The sequence below is a fragment of the Ranitomeya imitator genome, chromosome 3 (genome assembly GCF_032444005.1).
Source record: "Ranitomeya imitator isolate aRanImi1 chromosome 3, aRanImi1.pri, whole genome shotgun sequence".
Lineage (NCBI taxonomy): Eukaryota > Metazoa > Chordata > Amphibia > Anura > Dendrobatidae > Ranitomeya > Ranitomeya imitator.
This window is the reverse complement of record NC_091284.1, coordinates 330,715,205-330,737,158: the sequence shown is the minus strand read 5'-3', so window position 1 is coordinate 330,737,158 and position 21,954 is coordinate 330,715,205. Positions and strand designations below refer to the sequence as shown.

At 43.3% G+C, this 21,954-nt stretch overlaps 1 protein-coding gene across 4 annotated transcripts in view; it reads right to left on the bottom strand.

Moving 5' to 3' along the window:
- Positions 1–4,378: 4,378 nt before the first annotated feature.
- Positions 4,379–21,954, bottom strand: part of AHDC1 (AT-hook DNA binding motif containing 1) — a 155,993-nt gene continuing 138,417 nt past the window's right edge. For all 4 annotated transcript variants that reach the window (XR_011319252.1, XR_011319253.1, XR_011319254.1 and 1 more), the window contains exon 5: positions 4,379–4,931. The gene's annotated coding sequence lies outside the window, so the exon portion shown is untranslated. The remainder of the gene's footprint in view (positions 4,932–21,954) is intronic.

Here is a 21,954-nt window from a genome sequence, read left to right as displayed (position 1 = left end):
GAGAGTGACATGTTAAGCATGTTGAGATGAGGAGACTTAAAGCCGCAATGCTCCTCTGGGAAATAAATTGTCTCTTCAGAGAGGAAGAGGACTAGAACTCTAGTGCCACCTATTGGAAGTAACAATCCTAACAGTCAATGTCAACCCTTTAACGAGCCTTGCCACATGACTTAGGATAAAAACCAAACCAGAATCTCAATTTGCAGACCCTGTGTTTCAGGGTACTGCCTCTCGTCAGTGCAAAGTAGAGAACTGGTTTGGCTGAGTGTGAGGCGTCTGACCAGGATCCAAGAAGTATCGTTTTCCTTGCGGAGAGTGACATGTTAAGCATGTCGAGGAAGCCGCAATGCTCCTCTCACTCAGCCAAACCAGATCTCCACTTTGCACTGACGAGGTGCAGTACCCCAAAACACAGTGTCTGCAAATTGAGATTCTGGGTTGGTGTTTAACCTAAGTCATGTGACAAGGGTCGACATTAACTGTTAGGATTGCTACTTCCAATAGGTGGCACTAGAGTTCTAGTCCTCTTCCTCTCTGAAGAGACAATTTGCATTAAACTGGGTAAAAGATCTGAAACCTTTATGTAGAAATGAATGGACCAGTACAGATGCCAATCACTTGGCGTTTCTTCCCTCTTTTCTGTATTTTGCATACACAGTGGAAGCCACCCTTTTGCTTGCATGTTTCCCAGACAGGAAGCTTTATAATCTGCATGAATGACTCCATCATAGTAGATTGACATTTAACAGACATTAAATAGGACAACTTACAACAAAAAAAACCCAAAAATCTGGAGATAAAAATGCAGCCTGAAAATAATCACCAGCATCCGATGCTCTACCTAGTCTGATCAGAGAGGTAGCAAAAAGATATTGGCTGTTGCCCCCAATATGGCTACAGCCCTTCAGATCTTGTGTAAGAACGCTTAGTCCAACACATAAAAAGCCATGCTGAGGCTTCATCTTTTATTACCCTCCAAGTCTGTCGTGACCACATATTTCACAGCTGGATCTTGTGACCGTCTGATGTCGAAACAAGATTGCAATAGAGAGATACCACTATAAAATATTACTAATAAATGAAAATATATATTGATACACAAACACAGGTAATTGATGCTACCCTGGAAAGACTGGGCAGCACTTGTTTTACTTAAGTCTCCCTTTGATCCTTCTCTCCTTACACACAACTTCTCATGCACACAACATATTTCTATCACACCCCACGATCTTAGAAATATTTCTCATTTTCGCACAAACACATCCATTATATCTCACAAACAACCTTCTCCCTTTCTTGCATGCACACCTCTCTCACACAGCTGTGTCAGTGCACATTGTACAGGGTCAGACATCTGGGCTGTTGCTGGGCAACGCAGCCCCCCCCACTCGCCACTTACCTGGCAGTGAGACACCCCCCTGCAGGCAAATCTGGAGGAGCAGCAGTGACCTCCACCCCCCCACTAATCTACAGCAAGGCCAGAACAGAGGATTAACTAGCACCCTGCCAGAGAGAACCCTGCAGAGCTTTGAAAGAGTAACCCTTCCCCAGCCAGGGAGAGACATACAAAGCGCAGCAATGTAGAAACCCTACAGAGCGTATCACTGCAACCTTTACCAAGCCGAAGAAAAGCGCCAAAGCCAAGAACAGCTCCTTCTAGAAGCAATCAGGACATTGCCCAAGCAAAATGCATTAGTAGCAACTACATTAGTTTATGAGAATATATCATATACTTCTCCGTCCATGTGTGCGTACATATGTGCTGTACGTGGAGGTTTTGTATTACCGCAGTATGTGGATGGCTCTCAGCAAGCAATGAGGTGTATCTGGGATAATTAGTATTGGAGGGCGATATAGTGTTACAGGCCTGGGGGGATTGTGGGAGGACAGTCTGTTCTGAGCAAGAAGGGTCATAGAGCAGCAGGAGATTGTCACAGCGCTGGCACAGCTCGGAGAGAAGAACTGAGGATGGGGACATCAAGAGCCTGGTGTGAACTGATGAGCGAGTAGGGGGGGGGGGGACACACAGGGTACAGCAACTGCTGATGAGAGGGCTGATGAATACACACAAAAATAACAAAAAAAAGAAAAAGGTGCACGATCGGATAGGGGATGTATTACTGGAATTGATGGAAATGTGTCAATGCCAGCAAATGATAGATGCATTGGCAAGGTCAGGAGGATGAGATGATGGCAAGGAACAGCTGAGAGGAGAAAGATCACCAAAGGGCTAAAAGTTAATGTGCATGCAGATTACAGGCAGGAAGGATTTCACAAAGCAAGTGTCCAGGCAGAAGGGTGCGTAATCAAGGAGGGTGATGAGGATATATGGTGAAATAAAGATGATATCGATAACATGAGGGCAGGCGGAATGTGTGAGGGAGAGATAACAAATTCAATGATGCCAGATTAAAGAAAAATTTGTTCTACATGATAATAATTTAACTTTTGAACATTTCTCTTACCGCCAGATAAAGGGCTGCGCGATGTGGACGAGATTTGCCCCCTTGTTTTTTACCGTCGTTTCATAGACGATCTCTTTTTAATTTGGACAGGTACTGAATTGGAAGCCCTTGAACTTGTTCATAGTCTCAACTCTAATTCTTGGGGTCTTACCTTTACAGCTAATTTCTCGCGCTCAATTCAATTTTTAGATCTGATAGTGCATGTTGACACTGAGGGCGGTTTCTCCACCACTATACATTTCAAAAAGGTGGATGTGAATAGTTACTTGAGTTTTAAAAAGGGGACACCTTCCCAAATGGACCTATAACATCCTTTATGGGCAGTATTGGCGCATAAGAAAAAATTACACAAGGGAAAAGGATTTAAGAGGCCAAAGTATTAGAGCAACGTCTTTTGACAAAAAGGCTACCCTAAAAAACTGATTCAAGATGCCCTTTCTAAAACAGGAATATTGTCCCAATATGAATGTGTACAGAATAGGGGTGCTAAATCCATGACCTTTGAATTTGCCAAGTGGAGCTTGGTTACAACTTTTAATCAATCTCATGCTACTATCCAAAGACTTTTGAAAAAATATATTGGTTCATATTGGAAGGTGACCCTATATTCTCAGGTCACATCCCTACCTACCCCAGAATAATTTATAGGCGGAATTGCACACTCTGCAACCCAGTTGCACCCAGCAATAAGCCCCAGCTCCATGTCTGCGACTCAGTTAACAATAAATCCTGGCTGTTTTGCTTGCAGATCTGCAAAATGTCTGTGTTGTAATTCTATCAGAAATGGTGTTAAAGAATTCACATCTAATACTACTATTAATTAAAAAATCAACTACCATGTTAACTGTCAATCCTCATTTGCAGTATATCTAATAGAATGCGGATGTGGGCTCCAATACGTTGGACACACTATACAGACCATGCATGCAAGACTGAACAAGCATCGCCTAAATATTAGGAATGGTTTTAATGTTACACAACCTATTAAAGCATTTTTTAACCAAGCACCCAAAATTTTTTTGAATCTCAAACTATTATAGATTTTATACCAGACAATGTATCTGATCGGTATGGGAGCCTGATTAATAGGGAAAGTTTTTGGATTTTTAAGTTGGGGACACTGGCACCTGAGGGGTTAAATTTTACAATTGAAAGGGTTGACAGGTGATCTCTGTTTTAGGTCGTTTTTTATTGTGGTATTTTATCATATGTTATTTTAGTTCCTGTTTCTTATCTTGTCTTATATTTTAATCAGGTCTAGGGGCTTTATTTAATCCTTTTTTATATATACAGTTTTGTTCCTATTGTGCTTTTATCATGTGACTTGTTCTTATGTGACCTGCTGATTCCGAATTTCATTGGTTGCTATTTGTTTAAATACCCCTTCCTGCTCTCCATTAATAAACTTCCACCTGATGAAGATAGTTTAACTGCTGAAACGCGTTGTGGTTCAACACTAAAATCCTTGTCTTGGTCTCATTTCCAGCGCTCCTAGGACTTTTATTATTTTCTACTGCATTTTGTATCCTCCTAGAAGGTTAACGGCTGGAGCTGCGGTGGACCTTTTGCTCCCCAGTGACCGCTTTCTTTTCCCTTGGATTTTAAAGATAAAAGAAAAAGACATGAGAAAAGAGGGAAAGGGAAGAGATATTAGGAGAGGGAGAAAGCTGGATAAGACTTTGTAGGAAGTAATACTGAAACAAGTGCTAATGAAAGCAGGAAGCACAAAGGAGCTACTGGGAACCGAGACCTGATCGCTGCCACATTAGATCAACACACTCCTCACATATCGGTATACAGACTCCAGGACACGCATCCACACACGTATACAGACTCCAGGACACGCATCCACACACGTATACAGACTCCAGGACACGCATCCACACACATTCAGATGAAAAACACAAGGATGGTTTTGGACAATACACAATTTATGAGAAATCCTTATTTACAATAAATAGTTTTAACCGCCGAGGGTGGTGTTAGGGCTTTTAACATACGCAATTTCAGTGCAGCCGGTAGATGGGGGACACAGGGTGGTGGTGTAGGATTGGAGGTATGTGAGGGAAAGAGACTGGACTGTGTAACCATCTCCATGACAGAGGTGCCAGTGCACTGCAGGCAACTCCTATCAGAAGGGAATAAGATCAGACTTACACCCTTGCTACATTCCCTACCTCCCCCTCACATACACCCCATTACTCAGTTTTTTTAATTTTATTTTTTACATTTTGAAACACTTAAAAAAATTTCTTATGTACAATTTTTGCTGGTTTTGTGAAGAAAGTAAAACGAGAAAAAAAATTAACAAAAAAGCACAAATTTCTTCTTCGAGGAGAACTGGAGGGAGGAGGTCCCAGAGTTCAGGGAGGAGAGAAGGAGGGCACTCATGATGTAGGTGGTGCAGGCTCAGAAGGGGATCACACGGCGTTTTCTTCTGGCTTCAGTAGAGGGGAATGGTCTCAGCTGTGGATTTAAAAAGATAAAAAACCGTCAATAATAATCCACGGTAGTAGGACAAAAGTCAGGACACGATTACAGAAAGCACACAGACATGACTCATTGTGCAGGGTGAGAGCATGGTATACAGCAGCATTAAGCATTAGCACAAATATGACCACGGGAATCAAAGGAGCAAAACACAAAAAGGCTGATCCCAGTCCGTTACCAGTCATGCTCACGTGGTAATGACCAGCAAAACCAAGCATATAACCTGTACAGCATGAAGTACTAGCTGAGCACTTAGGGCGAATCCACTGACTACATGAGACCAGGAAATTAGAGTAGGATGGTTAGATTTGCCAAAAAACCAAAAGTAATAATAAGGTGGTAGGAAGGACATAAATCAAAGCAAGTAGGTGTGAACAGTGCACCACAGATCTAAATAAGCAATTACTGATGATTTGGCACAGATACAAGAGCTGCCTAATACAACCCAATGAGAATCACTGCAATTTACACATCTTTGTTATGGAATAACTAAATACTTTAACTCTGTGTCACAATGTTATTTCATGTTCTAAAAGGTTTCATTATAAATGAACGTCATAATTTAGAATTGTGTAAGATCTGTAGGTACCCAGCAGGTGTCACTATTCAAACTAATGTGCATGCAAAGTACAATACTTGACAAAGCTGCAAGATCAGCACAGACAGCAGCAGAAACAGTGACATCTGCAGGCTACACAATATATGTATACTAATTTCATACCAAAACCAAACATTTATTTGTTATCAGTAGCACAAGCCCCACGTGTAGTGCATTAAGTCAGAAGACTGTGGCCAATATCAAGACCATGGTTCTTCTACCCAATATCAAGACCATGGTTCACTTTCTTGAATAGAAAAGTTAAAAAAATTAAATAAATAAAAATATGTCCAACTGTTGGCTATATTCAGCAAGGATACGGTAAAAAAAGCTATTTTATCATACTTACGAGTGTGGGGTTTACATTTCTCCAAAAGTGAACTCCAATATAATACTCACTACACATGATATTAAGAAGTTAAACCTTTGGACAAATTTCACTAGTTCCTACAGCTATGTTGGAGTCTTGCGATTGGTCAGACACTATTTTACTGCTGAAAGCTGGAGCTACAATGCAACTGTCTGCGACAAGATCTCTCCATGCCACTGCTACATTGTGACCTACAAGGTACCACAACTGTAACAAGCAAATCGGAAAAAATTCAGCTCTTTCTGACATTTTGCTACCTGCATGTCACAATGCACCACATTCACCTCCAATAGACTGCAATATAGCAGCCGTATGTTTGATTGGATGACCAGTGTCACGTCTAAAGTCACTATTCAGCCCAGCACTAAGGGAGGGAAAGATACTGAGATTACAAAATGTCCTAAAACAATATGTGCATGGAGTCTTTGGCAGCAAAACTAAGTGGCAGTTAGTTCTATAGAGACACCCTTTTTATTGCTCTCTGGGAAATATTCCCAGCCCTTAACCAAACTTCGCAAAAACAGTGTGGAAGATAAATATTTGATACACTGCCGATTTTGCAAGTTTTCCCACTTACAAAGAATGGAGAGGTCTGTAATTTTTATCGTAGATAGACTTCAATTGTGAGAGACAATCTAATAAAACTAGAAAATCACATTGTATAATTTTTAAATAATTAAATTGCATTTTACTACATGAAATAAGTATTTGATCACCTACCAATCAGCAAGAATTCTGGCTCTCACAGACCTCTTTGTTTTTCTTTAAGGCTACTTTCACACTAGCGTCGGAATCTCCCCGTCGCAATGCGTAGAGCAGAGATTCCGACGCTAGCGTTTAACGCACTGCACAACGGAGGCAGCGGATGCATTTCTCCGGCGCATCCGCTGCCCCATTGTGAGGTGCGGGGAGGTGGGGGCGGAGTTCCGGGCGCGCATGCGTGGTCGGAAAAAGCGGTCCCTCAGGAGCAAAAAAACGTTACATGTAGCGTTTTTTGCTCCCGATGGTCCGCCAAAGCACGACGCATCCGTCGCACGACGGATGCGACATGTGGCAATGCGTCGCAATGCGTCGTCAATACAAGTCTATGGGGAAAAAACGCATCCTGCAAGCACTTTTGCAGGATGCGTTTTTTCTGCAAAACGACGCATTGTGACGGATTGCAGTTAACGCTAGTGTGAAAGTAGCCTAAGACACCCTCCTACTCTGCACTCATTACCTGTATTAATTGCATCCGTTTGAACTTGTTACCTGTATAAAAGACAGCTGTCCACACACAATCACACTTCAACCTCTCCAGCATGGCCAAGACCAAAGAGCTGTGTAAGGGCAACAGGGACAAATTTGTAGCCCTGCACAAGGCTCGGATGGGCTACAGGACAAAAGGCAAGCAGCTTGGTGAGAAGGCAGCAACTGTTGGCACAATTATTAGAAAATGGAAGAAACACAAGAAGACTGTCAATCTTCCTCGATCTGTTGCTCCATGCGAGATCTCGCCTTGTGGGGTAAGGCTATGTGCGCACGTTGAGTTTTGCTTGCAGAAATTTCTGGAAGGGATCTGTATCTCTTGGTAACAAAAACGCTGCGGAAAAATCCACTGCGTTTTATGTCAGAGAGGCCCGGCGACTGTGCACTGCAGTACTATGCTCTGCCCTCAACAGGGCAGGCAAAGTACGCCTGCGCCGAAGCGTGAAGACAAGAAGAGGACGTCATCGTAAGAAGATGGGAGGCCCCGGACCAGACCGCAACGCCCATCGGACCAGAACAGAACCAGGACCGCCCCTGGGTAAGTATAATCTAACCTCTTTTTCTCATCTTTCAGGATACATCAGGGGCTTATCTACAGCAGGGGTGTCAAACTGCATTCCTCGAGGGCCTCAAACCATGCGTGTTTTCAAGATTTCCTTAGCATTGCACAAGGTACTGGAATCATTCTCTGCAGGTGATTAAATTATCACCTGTGCAATGCAAGGAAATCCTGAAAACATGACCTGTTTGCAGCCCTCGAGGAATGCAGTTTGACACCCCTGATCTACAGTATTACAGAATGCATTACAGAATGCTGTAGATAAGCCCCTGATGCCGGTAGGCTTAGCTCACCTTCGATTTTGGGGGTGACAGGTTCCCTTTAAAAACCTGCAGGTCACGCAAAGTCGCGCTGCTCATGCCAGCACATGTGAAGGTCTGTTAGTTCACCAGTGACCATCTGGATGATCCAGAGGTGGCATGGGAGGTTATGTGGTCAGAACAAAATAGAACTTTATGGTATCAGCACCACTCACTGTATTTGGAGGAAGAAGGAGGAGTACAACCCCCAAAATACCGGCCCAACTGTTAAGCATGGTGGGGGAACACATCATACTTTGGGGGTGATTTTCTGCAAAGGGGACAGGACAACTGCAGCGTATTAAAGGGAGGAAGGACGGGGGTCTTGTATCGCAAAATTTTAATGATTTAAAATTTTAAATGTAAATTATTCAGCTGCGGCAAGAAAAACGACATCTCCGAGCACTAAAAAATACTCGGGAGAACCCCCGCGCATGCTCGAGAAATCTCAAGTAACGAGTATATTCGCACATCACTAATGAAGATGTGTTATGGCTCGGTATTCAGGCATAACAATGACCTGAAACACACAGCCAGGGCAACTAAGAAGTGGCTCCCTAGGGAGCATATCAAGGTCCTGGAGTGGACTAACCCAGTCACCAGACCTGTACCCAATAGAAAATCTTTGTAGGGAGCTGAAACTCAATGTTCCCGAGAGACAGCCAGGAAACCTAAAAGATCTGGAGACTATCTGTATGGAGGAATGGGACAAAATTCCTGCTGCAGTGAGAAAATTTGGTCAAGAACTACATGAAACTTTTTTGTATCGTATCAAATACTTATTTCATGCAAATTATGTAAAAATCATTCATTGTGATTTTTTTTTTTTTAAGAGTCTGTCTCACAGTTGAAGTGTACCTACAAAAACTACAGGCCTACACAAGTAACATACTTATTTTCCAGTGTTTGTGTATGTACCGTATATACCCGAGTATAAGCCGAGACCCTCAATTCTGCTACAAAAAACTGGAAACACTTAAATGACTCGAGTATAAGCCTAGGGTGGAAATACAGCAGCTACCGGTAAATGTCAAAAATAAAAATATATACCAATAAAAGTAAAATTAATTGAGACATCAGAAGGTTGTTTTTAAATATCCATATTGGATCAGGAGTCCCATATAATGCTCCATACAGTTCATGATGGGCCCCATAAGATGCTCCATACAAAATACGCCCCATATAATGCTCCATAAAGTTTATGATGGGCCCCATAAGGTGCTCCATATTAAAATATGCCCCATATAATGCTGCACAAATGTTGATTATGACCCCATAAGATGCTCCATAAAGACATTTGCCCCACAAAATGCTGCACAAATGCTGATTATGGCCCCATAAGATGCTCCATACAGACATTTGCCCCATATAATGCTGAACAAATGCGGATTATGGCCCCATACAGACATTTGCCTCATATAATGCTGCACAAATGCTGATTATGACCCCATAAGATGCTCCATACAGACATTTGCCCCATATAATGCTGCACAAATGCTGATTGTGGCCCCATAAGATGCTCCATAGACACATTTGCCCCGTATAATGCTCCACAAATGTTGAATATGGCTCCATAAGATGCTCCATAGAAACATTTGCCCCATATGCTGTGATTTAAAAAAACAAACAAAAAAAAACAAACACGACACTCACCTCTCGTCGCTCAGGCCCCAGGCACTTGTATAGTCACCTTTCCACCGCTCAGTCTTCCGCATCCTCTGCACTGACTGTTCAGGCAGAGGGCGCGCACTAACCACGTCATCGCGCCCTCTAACCTGGACGTCTCAGCAGAGGAGGCGGAAGACAGACCGGCGCACGGCGGTGGAACAGGGAAAGGTGAATATCGTGCAATGCCCCCGTTATACTCACCTGCTACTGGCACGGTCCCTGCACGCCCCTGGTTCTCCGGGCGCTGACAGCTTCTTCCAGTATTGAGCGGTCACTGATACCGCTCATAACAGTAATGAATATGTGGCTCCACGCCTATGGGAGTGGAGTCGCGTCCATATTCATGACTGTAATGAGTGGTACCACATAACTGCTCAACACAGGAATAAGCTGCCAGCGCCCGGAAAACCAGAGACGCACAGGGACCTCGCCAGGAGCAGGTGAGTATGTTCAGACAGCTGCTGCTTGCCCTCCCCTGCCGACCCCTGGGAATGACTCGAGTATAAGCAGAGAGGGGCAATTTCAGCCTAAAAAAAAGGGAAATATATATCTATATATATATCTATATAGATATAATCTATATAGATATATATATATAGCATACATATACATACACTGCTCAAAAAAATAAAAGGAACTCGTAAACAACAGAATATAACTCCAAGTAAATCAGGTGTTGGTTGTGCTTTCACACTCGTGGTAGCATGAGATGGACTCTACAACCCACACAAGTGGCTCAGGTAGTGCAGCTCATCAAGGATGGCACATCATTACGAGCTGTGGCAAGGTTTGCTGTGTCTGTCATCGTAGTGTCCAGAGGCTGGAGCTGCTACCAGGAGACAGGCCAGTACACCAGGAGATGTGTAGGGGGCCGTAGGAGGGCAACAACCCAGCAGCAGGACCGCTACTTCAGCCTTTGTGCAAGGAGGAACAGGAAGAGCACTGCCAGAGCCCTGCAAAATGACCTCCAGCAGGCCACAAATGTGCATGTGGCCTGAACAAAAACGGTTAGAAACCAACTCCATGAGGATGGTCTGAGTGCCCGACGTTCACAGATGGGGGTTGTGCTCACAGCCCAACACCATGCAGGACGCTTGGCATTTGCCACAGAACACCAGGATTGGCAAATTCGCCACTGGCGCCCTGTGCTCTTCACAGATGAAAGCAGGTCCACACTGAGCACATGTGACAGTCTGGAGACACCGTGGAGAGCGATCTGCTGCCTGCAACATCCTTTAACATGACCGGTTTGGTCATTAATGGTGTGGGGTGGCATTTCTTTGGAGGGCCGCACAGCCATCTGTGTGTTTACCAAAGGTATCCTGACTGCCAATAGGTACCGGGATGAGATCCTCAGACCCATTGTGAGACCATATGCAGGTGCAGTGGGCCCTGGGTTCCGTCTGATGCATGACAATGGTAGACCTCATGTGGCTGAAGTGTGTCAGCAGTTCCTGTATGATCAAGGCATTGATGCTATGGACTGGCCTGCCCGTTCCCCAAACTGGAATCCAATCGAACACATCTGGGAGACCACATCTCATTCCATCCACCAATGCTACGTTGCACCACAGACTGGCCAAGAGTTCACTGATGTTTTAAACCAGGTCTTGAAGGAGATCCCTCAGGAGACATCCGTCGTCTCTTCAGGAGCATGCCCAGGTGTTGTAGGGAGGTCATACAGGCATGTGGAGGTCACACAGGCACGTGGAGGTCATACAGGCACGTGGAGGTCACACACACACACACACACACTACTGAGCATCATTTCCTTGTCTTGAGGCATTTCTACTGAAGTTGAGTTAGCCTGTAATTTGATTTCCCACTTTGATTTTGATCATTATTCCAAATCCAGACCTCCATGGGATATTAATTTTGATTTACATTGATCCTTTTTATGTTTTATTATTCTCAACGCACTACACTATGCAATGAATAAAGAATTGCAACTGTAATATTTCATTCAGTGAAATTTATGATGTGGTATATGTGTTCCCTATATTTTTTTGAGCAGTGTGTATATATATATTTATATATATATATATATATACACACACACACATATATACCATGCTGACGAGAACACATCAGGCTTCAATCTCACTTTTGTGAACTGTTGAAGTGAGACCTGTAGGAACACAGGATTCAATCCCATCGGAGGGAAACTTGTTATGAATGTAGCCTAAGGACTACTGCCAGTATCGGGCAGGTATCATGATTACTAAACCCAAAAGGCTGTAAGCCTTCTGTGTAGCAAAGGGATGCTGAATATGCAGATGCGCAGATGTAAGGAATTGGAATTCCAATCATTCACGATTCTGAAGAAGCAGTAAACATAAAGCAAACATTACTGTGGCCCAATTCTTTGTGTATTAAAGTGTATGAGTATTTGTACAAAAAATGGCGACCATTACACTTTTTGAGTCCATCCACACACCCGATATCAAACTGTATAAAATCTTAAATGGTTTTGCCAAGAGCACTTACTCCTCAGTCTGCCCAGTACCAATTAATTTAAATGACAGTATTAGAGAGTATCGAAAAGATTTTCCTGTCCCTCTTGGAATACATCGTACATGAGCCCTGTGAGCTTCCTCCCATCTACCAACATCCCATGGTCCTCTTCTGACTGGTATGGCCAATGTGACATCATGTACTTATCGTGCAGCACCTTCTAATCATAAGAAACGACGGGGATGCTTGGATGCCAGTAGGAGGAGGTTTGTAGGGCTGTGGTTACTGTGAATCTCTTTAACGATCATTAGGCAGGGCCTAAATTGCACATTACCACGGAAGTTAGGCTACTTTCACACTTCCGTCTTTTTAGATCCGTCACAATGCGTCGTTTTGTATTGTATTGTATTGCCGACAGATCACAACGTATGGCCATACGTCGCGTCTGTCGTGCACTGGATGGGTCGTGTTTTGGTGGACCGTCGTCACGAAAAAACGTTCAAGGGAACGTTTTTTCGTATGTCGCATCCTGCACTTTGGAGTGCGTATGCCCGGGTGGAGATCTCTAGCTCATCCCCAGGACTTTAGAATGGGCAGCGGATGCGTTGAAAAAACTGCATCCGCTGCCCACGTTGTGCCGAATTTTAACAACGTCCGTCGGTACGTCGCGCCAACGCTTTGTGACGGCCCCGTACTGACGGAAGTGTGAAAGAAGCCTAATATAAGGAAAAAGTGTTACAAGACAAAGGGGAACCTGTCCTGTTTAACATGCAATCTGATCGTCCAACACTAAAGCAGGAAGAGCCAAGATTGATATATAATTTTGTAGTAAAAGATCTAGTATAACTTGAATTTTAGTAATTTAAATCCTTCGAATTCTAGTATTCGGTGTCTGGAGAACAGTCAGTGATTGACAGAATCTCTATGCCTGCTCATACTAGGAAGGCTGGCAACCATTATGGATAATTGCCTAACAGACTCCTAACCATAGAACAGAGAGGGTTTTAACCAATAAGTTACTATTGAGATTAGTATTGGGTTAGGAATCAAAACTGGCACGGCCATAAATCTGCTATACTCAAACCAGTAAGCCATTCTCAAAGACCGATAGGCCAATGCAGAGGTATAACCAAGAAGCAACCAAGAACACTATGACAAAGGGGCGTCAAGCTTATGTGTATGATAAGTGAGAAATACCAAGGCAACAATGAATTACAATTACCGTACATAGGGACACTAAAGGCTCTTAATATCGCATGTAGCAAAAAAAAATTCTAAGCTGCAAATTAAACCAGAGCGCAGCATCATGGCAAAAAAAAAAAAAAATCTATGATGTGTGGAAAATATCTCACACTGTTAGAAACACATTTTAAAGAGAAAACATGATGCCAAAGGCCATGGAATGCTTGTCAATGAAGAGGTTATATTGATTGCAGCTAAATACATGACTGAGGCATTTTTAAAAATACTTTGAAAGATCTTTTTACCTTCCATACTATATGTATGCAATAAATGCCTGAAAGATATGGGCCCCACCTTTGGGAATTGCCCTATCTCCAGAACAAAACAGCTTAGACGCAGCCTGTGAGCTGGCTGCTGCATCTATTCGGTTTTTGCCCATAACTTCCATAGAAGTGAACCAAGAAAGTCTAACACATGGTTGGCAGCCATTATGTAGAGACTGACCGTAACTTCTCCATGCAGAATGGGGTTCTGGAGAGAGGTGTGAAGAATTTAAAGGGTAAATAATAGTGGTGGGCGAACATGCTTTGCAGCACTCGATACTCGAGCATGGGTGGTGCTTGATTAAGTGTTGAGCAGTGCCAAGTATTGCTTGAATTGCCGTAAGGAGCTTATTTGAGGAGAGACAGACTCGAGTTTGCCATTCACTTCCATTATACTCGCTAGTCAAGTCGGGCACGTCTGAGCATCCATCCTGCTCAATTCAAGTACAGAGCACTCAAGCATTTCAGTCTGCGATAAATAATTGTAAATAAACATTTGGTAATTTTTGGGTTTTTCATATTTTGATGTTCTTTTAAATGTAACAAGATTGGTTTCGAGACCATCACCGACAACTAAAAAAAAAAACGAAAAAGCCTATGGTTTCTTTTGTATCCATACTCCATTCGGTGTATGTGCTCAGAAAAGCAATATGACAAGCTTCTAATGGGGTTTTGAGAAATTAGTGGGGGATCTCAGCACCCGGACCCCCAATCACCTGCTTACAGTTGAGAGGACATCAAAATGTAACAAAAATGTAGACAAAGGTTTAGTCACTCTAAAACAGTACATTGTCTGGAATACTTGGCTATCGACACACTGATGACTACTGTTCTTGGCAAATCAATGGAAGTAGAGGAGGTTCAATGATTTTTATGGGTTAAGCCTTAGCTTCAGTTCGGTGTCAGTTTTCAGAAAACAACAAAAAAAAGTCCTACATTTAGAACTACTTCTTACCTTTAAAAACAAATGGAAACCAGACAGCCCCCATAGAAATCAAGAGTGTGTATACTTTCCCTAGAATTAGGAATACACAGAACCCTAAAACTGGTTGTCAGTTCTAAACAGAACAAACTGAGTAGTGAAATGGACATGCGAACCGAGCCTCACGCTTTCTGACTCCATAGGCATGCACATAATACTATGAAATTCAACATAACTGTTCGTTCTTCTGACATCTGCAGTCATAGGACAGTTGGGAAGACCCAACTACAGGTACCGCCATACCATGGTAGCCAATTTCACAGAAATGGTCAGGTTTAGTGGATTTATCTTATTTGTATGCCCAGCTTGAAACTACCGAAATTTTTTTTAAATTGGTGTAAAAGCTATTTACACAACCCTAAAATGTGTAAAACCAAATATGGAATGCCAGACTGTGAGCCTCGTTGGGGACAGCAAACACAATGTCTGTAAAGCGCTGCGGAATAAGATAGCGCTATATAAGCAAAGCATAACAACATTGTGTTTTTTTTCTTTGTTACTGTTAGCATTTCCACTGGATTATTCTACAAATAGTCTCAGATTACCAGAGTGTTTTTATCCCTCACTGCAGCATTAGAGAAACTAATAAACATGAGAAATCGTGCAATTTTTGTGTTATACCTTTACTATACGGTAACAGATAGAACTGAATAAAAACAAAAATGTCTATAAAGATATACATTAGGTTTGATGAAGACAGAGTGAGAATTTGTTCTACTGTCAACACCCTGATGGAAATAAGGTGCAATAGGCCTCAAGTCCTGTGACACTAAACCTGCCCTGCAGGCGTCTGCCCCAAAACATGATCATTACTGATGCTATGCAGAACTATCTATGTAAGGCTATGTTCAGTAATGATGCGTTAGAACGGATCCAGCAGAAATCTGTTAGGGAAAAATAGTTGTGCTGACAACTTTAGTCCACTATTCACTAACTGATTTCTGCCAGATCAGGTTTTTTTTAATTTTTTTATTTTACATTGGAGTCGATGGGCAACGGATCCGTTAATGCAGCATTAGTTGTCGTCTATTCTTGCCTGATCCATTAGAAATAGACGACAACTGATGCCACATTAAGGCTACGTTCAGACTAGCGTTGTGCTAGTGTGCGTCGGGTTAGCGTCGGGCGACGCAGCGGCGACGCACGCGTCATGCGCCCCTATGTTTAACCCCTTTACCCCCAAGGGTGGTTTGCACGTTAATGACCGGGCCAATTTTTACAATTCTGACCACTGTCCCTTTATGAGGTTATAACTCTGGAACGCTTCAACGGATCCCAGTGAATCTGACATTGTTTTCTCGTGACATATTGTACTTCATGACAATGGTAAAAATTCTTTGATAGTACCTGCGTTTATTTGTGAAAAAAACGGAAATTTGGCGAAAATTATGAAAATTTCGCAATTTTCCAACTTTGAATTTTTATGCAATTAAATCACAGAGCTATGTCACACAAAATACTTAATAAGTAACATTTCCCACATGTCTACTTTACATCAGCACAATTTTGGAACCAAAATTTTTTTTTGTTAGGGAGTTATAAGGGTGAAAAGTTGACCAGCAATTTCTCATTTCTACAACACCATTTTTTTTTAGGGACCACATCTCATTTGAAGTCATTTTGAGGGGTCTATATGATAGAAAATACCCAAGTGTGACACCATTCTAAAAACTACACCCCTCAAGGTGCTTAAAACCACATTCAAGAAGTTTATTAACCCTTCTGGTGCTTCACAGGAATTTTTTGAATGTTTAAATAAAAATGAACATTTTTTTTTTCACAAAAAATTTAATTCAGCTCCAATTTGTTTTATTTTACCAAGGGTAACAGGAGAAAATGGACCGCAATCATTGTTGTACAATTTGTCCTGAGTACGCCAATACCCCACATGTGGGGGTAAACCACTGTTTGGGCGCATGGCACAGCTCGGAAGCGAAGGAGCGCCATTTGACTTTTCAATGCAAAATTGACTGGAATTGAGATGGGACGCCATGTTTCGTTTGGAGAGCCCCTGATGTGCCTAAACATTGAAACCCCCCACAAGTGACACCATTTTGGAAAGTAGACCCCCTAAGGAACTTATCTAGAGGTGTGGTGAGCTCTTTCACCCACCAAGTGCTTCACAGAAGTTTATAATGTAGAACCGTAAAAATAAAAAATCATATTTTTTCACAAAAATTATCTTTTCGCCACCAATTTTTTATTTTTCCAAGGGTAAGAGAAGAAATTGGACCCCAATAGTTGTTGTACAATTTGTCCTGAGTAAGCTGATATCCCATATGTGGGGGTAAACCACTGTTTGGGCGGATGGGAGAGCTCGGAAGGGAAGGAGCGCCGTTTGACTTTTCAATGCAAAATTGACAGGAATTGAGATGGGATGCCATGTTGCGTTGGGAAAGCCACTGATGTGCCTAAACATTGAAACCCCCCACAAGTGACACCATTTTGGAAAGTAGACCCCCTAAGGAACTTATCTAGAGGTGTGGTGAGCACTTTGACCCACCCAGTGCTTCACAGAAGTTTATAATGCAGAACCGTAAAAATAAAAAAATCATATTTTTTCACAAAAATTATCTTTTCGCCCCCAATTTTTTATTTTTCCAAGGGTAAGAGAAGAAATTGGACCCCAAAAGTTGTTGTACAATTTGTCCTGAGTGCGCTGATACCCCATATGTGGGGGTAAACCACTGTTTGGGCGGATGGGAGAGCTCGGAAAGGAAGGAGCGCCGTTTGACTTTTCAATGCAAAATTGACAGGAATTGAGATGAGACGCCATGTTGCGTTTGCAGAGCCCCTAATGTACCTAAATAGTAGAAACCACTCACAAGTGACACCATTTTGGAAAGTAGACCCCCTAAGGAACTTATCTAGATGTGTGGTGAGCGCTTTGACCCACCAAGGGCTTCACAGAGGTTTATAATGGAGAGCCGTAAAAATAAAACAAAAATTTTTTCCCACAAAAATTATTTTTTAGCCCCCAGTTTTGTATTTTCCCGAGGGTAACAGGAGAAATTGGACCCAAAAATGTGTTGTCCAATTTGTCCTGAGTGCGCTGATACCCCATATGTGGGGGGAAACCACTGTTTGGGCGCATGGGAGGGCTCGGAAGGGAAGGAGTGCCATTTGAATGCAGACTTAGATGGAATGGTCTGCAGGCGTCACATTGCGTTTGCAGAGCCCCTAATGTACCTAAACAGTAGAAACCCCCCACAAGTGACCCCATATTGGAAACTAGACCCCCCCGGGAACTTATCTAGATGTGTTGTGAGAACTTTGAACCCCAAGTGTTTCACTACAGTTTATAACGCAGAGCCGTAAAAATAAAAAATCTTTTTTTTCCCACAAAAATTATTTTTTAGCCCCCAGTTTTGTATTTTCCCAAGGGTAACAGGAGAAATTGGACCCCAACAGTTGTTGTCCTATTTGTCCTGAGTACGCTGATACCCCATATGTTGGGGTAAACCCCTGTTTGGGCACACGGGTGAGCTCGGAAGGAAAGAAGCACTGTTTTACTTTTTCAACGCAGAATTGGCTGGAATTGAGATCGGACGCCATGTCGCTTTTGGAGAGCCCCTGATGTGCCTAAACAGTGGAAACCCCCCAATTATAACTGAAACCCTAATCCAAACACTCCCCTAACCCTAATTCCAACGGTAACCCTAACCACACCTCTAACCCTGACACACCCCTAACCCTAATCCCAACCCTATTCCCAACTGTAAATGTAATCTAAACCCTAACTGTAACTTTAGCCCCAACCCTAACTGTAGCCCTAACCCTAGCCCTAACCCTAGCCCCAACCCTAACCCTAGCCCTAACCCTAGCCCTAGCCCTAACCCTAGCCCCAACCCTAGCCCCAACCCTAACCCTAGCCCTAACCCTAGCCCTAACCCTAACCCTAGCCCTAACCCTAGCCCTAACCCTAGCCCTAACCCTAGCCCTAACCCTAACCCTAACACTAGCCCTAACCCTAGCCCTAACCCTAGCCCTAACCCTAGCCCTAATGGGAAAATGGAAATAAATACATTTTTTTATTTTTCCCTAACTAAGGGGGTGATGAAGGGGGGTTTGATTTACTTTTATAGCGGGTTTTTTAGCGGATTTTTATGATTGGCAGCCGTCACACACTGAAAGACGCTTTTTATTGCAAAAAATATTTTTTGCGTTACCACATTTTGAGAGCTATAATTTTTCCATATTTTGGTCCACACAGTCATGTGAGGTCTTGTTTTTTGCGCGACGAGTTGACGTTTTTATTGGTAACATTTTCGGGCACATGACATTTTTTGATCGCTTTTTATTCCGATTTTTGTGAGACAGAATGACCAAAAACCAGCTATTCATGAATTTCTTTTGGGGGAGGCGTTTATACCGTTCCGCGTTTGGTAAAATTGATAAAGCAGTTTTATTCTTCGGGTCAGTACGATTACAGCGACATCTCATTTATATCATTTTTTTATGTTTTGGCGCTTTTATACGATAAAAACTATTTTATAGAAAAAATAATTATTTTGGCATCGCTTTATTCTCAGGACTATAACTTTTTCATTTTTTTGCTGATGATGCTGTATGGTGGCTCGTTTTTTGCGGGACAAGCTGACGCTTTCAGCGGTACCATGGTTATTTATATCTGTCTTTTTGATCACGTGTTATTCCACTTTTTGTTCGGCGGTATGATAATAAAGCGTCGTTTTTTGCCTCGTTTTTTTTTTTTTTTTCTTACGGTGTTTACTGAAGGGGTTAACTAGTGTGCCAGTTTTATAGGGCGAGTCGATACGGACGCGGCGATACTAAATATGTGTACTTTTATTGTTTTTTTATTTAGATGAAGAAATGTATTTATGGGAATATTTTTTTTTTTTTTTTCATTATTTAGGAATATTTTTTTTTAATTTTTTTTACACATTTGGAAATTTTTTTTTTTACTTTTTTACTTTGTCCCAGGGGGGGACATCACAGATCAGTGATCTGACAGTTTGCACAGCACTCTGTCAGATCACTGATCTGACATGCAGCGCTGCAGCCTTCACAGTGCCTGCTCTGAGCAGGCTCTGTGAAGCCACCTCCCTCCCTGCAGGACCCGGATCCGCGGCCATCTTGGATCCGGGGCTAGAGCAGGGAGGGAGGGCGGCAAGACCCTCGCAGCAACGCGATTACATCGCGTTGCTGCGGGGGTCTCAGGGAAGCCCGCAGGGAGCCCCCTCCCTGCGCGGTGCTTCCCTGCACCGCCGGCACATCGCGATCATCTTTGATCGCGGTGTGCCGGGGGTTAATGTGCCGGGGGCGGTCCGTGACCGCTCCTGGCACATAGTGCCGGATGTCAGCTGCGATAGGCAGCTGACACCCGGCCGCGATCGGCGCCGCTCCCCCCGTGAGCGCTGCCGATCGCATATGACGTACTATTGCGTCCTTGGGAAGTAGGGCCCACCCCCCATGGACGCAATAGTACGTCTGATGGCAGAAAGGGGTTAACATGGGGGACGCATGCGTTTTTGTTTGTTGCGTTGTGCGACGCATGCGTCTTTTTTGCCGCAAGCGTCGGACCAAGAAAACGCAACAAGTTGCATTTTTCTTGCGTCCGATTTTCGGCAAAAACCGACGCACGCGTCGCAAAACGCAGCGTTTTTGCGTGCGTTTTGCCGCGTTTTTGCGTGCGTCGTGCGTTGCGTCACCGACGCAGCGGCGCACAACGCTAGTCTGAACGTAGCCTAACAGATCCGTTGCCCATTGACTCCAATGTAAAAAAAAAAAAAAAGAACGGATCTGGTAGAGATAAGTTTGTTTCTAACAGTCCTAAAAGGTTGTGTCAGCACAACTTTTTTTTTTTTCTAATGGAAAAACCTCAGCATTTGTGAGCCAAAACCAGGAGTGGAACAATCAGAGGAAAAGTATAATAGAGACGCGTCACCAATTCTGCATTTATCACCCACTCCTGGTTTTGCCTTACAGATACTGGGGTAAAATACTGACCAAATACTGAAAGTGGCCTAATGGTTTTTACTGAACTAATCCACACTGAGCAATTCATTCCTAAAAGAGAAGCCCAATGAAAATTTCCATTTCTCAATCAAATACACATGATTGCAGTCACATTAGTTCACAGTATTGTTGGAGAAACTACTATTTCAACAGCAGTCATTCACCAACTTTATAGACATTCGGAGATAACAGTTAATATTCACCCCAATATTGTAGAGACAGATTTAGTCCAGTCCAAAAAAATAAGAAATGATGTAAGCAATATGCACCTTTCATTGTTAGGCAAGATAACAAGAAAAACACGAAGGGAGCTCAAATGCCCAATTCAGTTACAGATTCTATACCTGACCTATGCAATTTAACAAAGTTATATAATATTAATATATGTGGTTTATTCATTAATATTACCGTATTTTTCAAACTATAAGACAAACTTTTTTTCCAAATTTTTTTTGGGGAAAATGGGGGTGAGTCTTATAGTTGGAATATAAAAACAAATACTGTGGCGGCAGCAGGAGTCAGGAGATTCTGCGGCGGTCCTGGTCCAACGATCACACTCCCTTCCCAGGCTGGTGTAGTAGGTTTCGCAGGTTCGGTGGTGGTGCTTTGTGGTGCAGGGTGCTCCGTTGGCATTTTGTAAAAGCCCAGCGGCCCCCGCACATCTATTGTTGCGATGCGATGCCCTCTGGGAAAATGGCCGCCGGGGGTGGTGCATGCTCACATTGAGATCTCGGCAACGAGATCTCGTTGCAGAGATCTCAGTCTGCTGCGATGGGGTGGCCTCCAGGAAAATAGCCAACACGGGCGGTGCATGTTCAGATTAAGATCTCATCCCGGGATGAGATCTTCTTGCAGAGATGTCAATCTGAGCATGCGCCACCCCGGCGGCCATTTTCCTGGAGGCCACCACATTGCTGCAATGGATGTGCGGGGGCTTTCACAAAATGCCAGCGGAGCACCACCTTCACACCTGCCGAACCTGCCTGGGATGTGATTTCCCGAAGACCACTGCACCTGCCGCACCACCCTGGGACCATCGAACACCACCTGTGACCCCGCTCCACCAGCGTTGCCGATCTGCCACGGTAAGCTGAATTCCAACTATAAAACGGATCCCAATTTGACACACTTTTTTTCACTATTTTCCTTCTGAAAATTTGGGGTGCGTCTTAAGGTACCGTCACACTTAGCGACGCTGCAGCGATACCGACAACGATCCGGATCGCTGCAGCGTCGCTGTTTGGTCGCTGGAGAGCTGTCACACAGACCGCTCTCCAGCGACCAACGATGCCGGTAACCAGGGCAAACATCGGGTAACTAAGCGCAGGGCCGCGCTT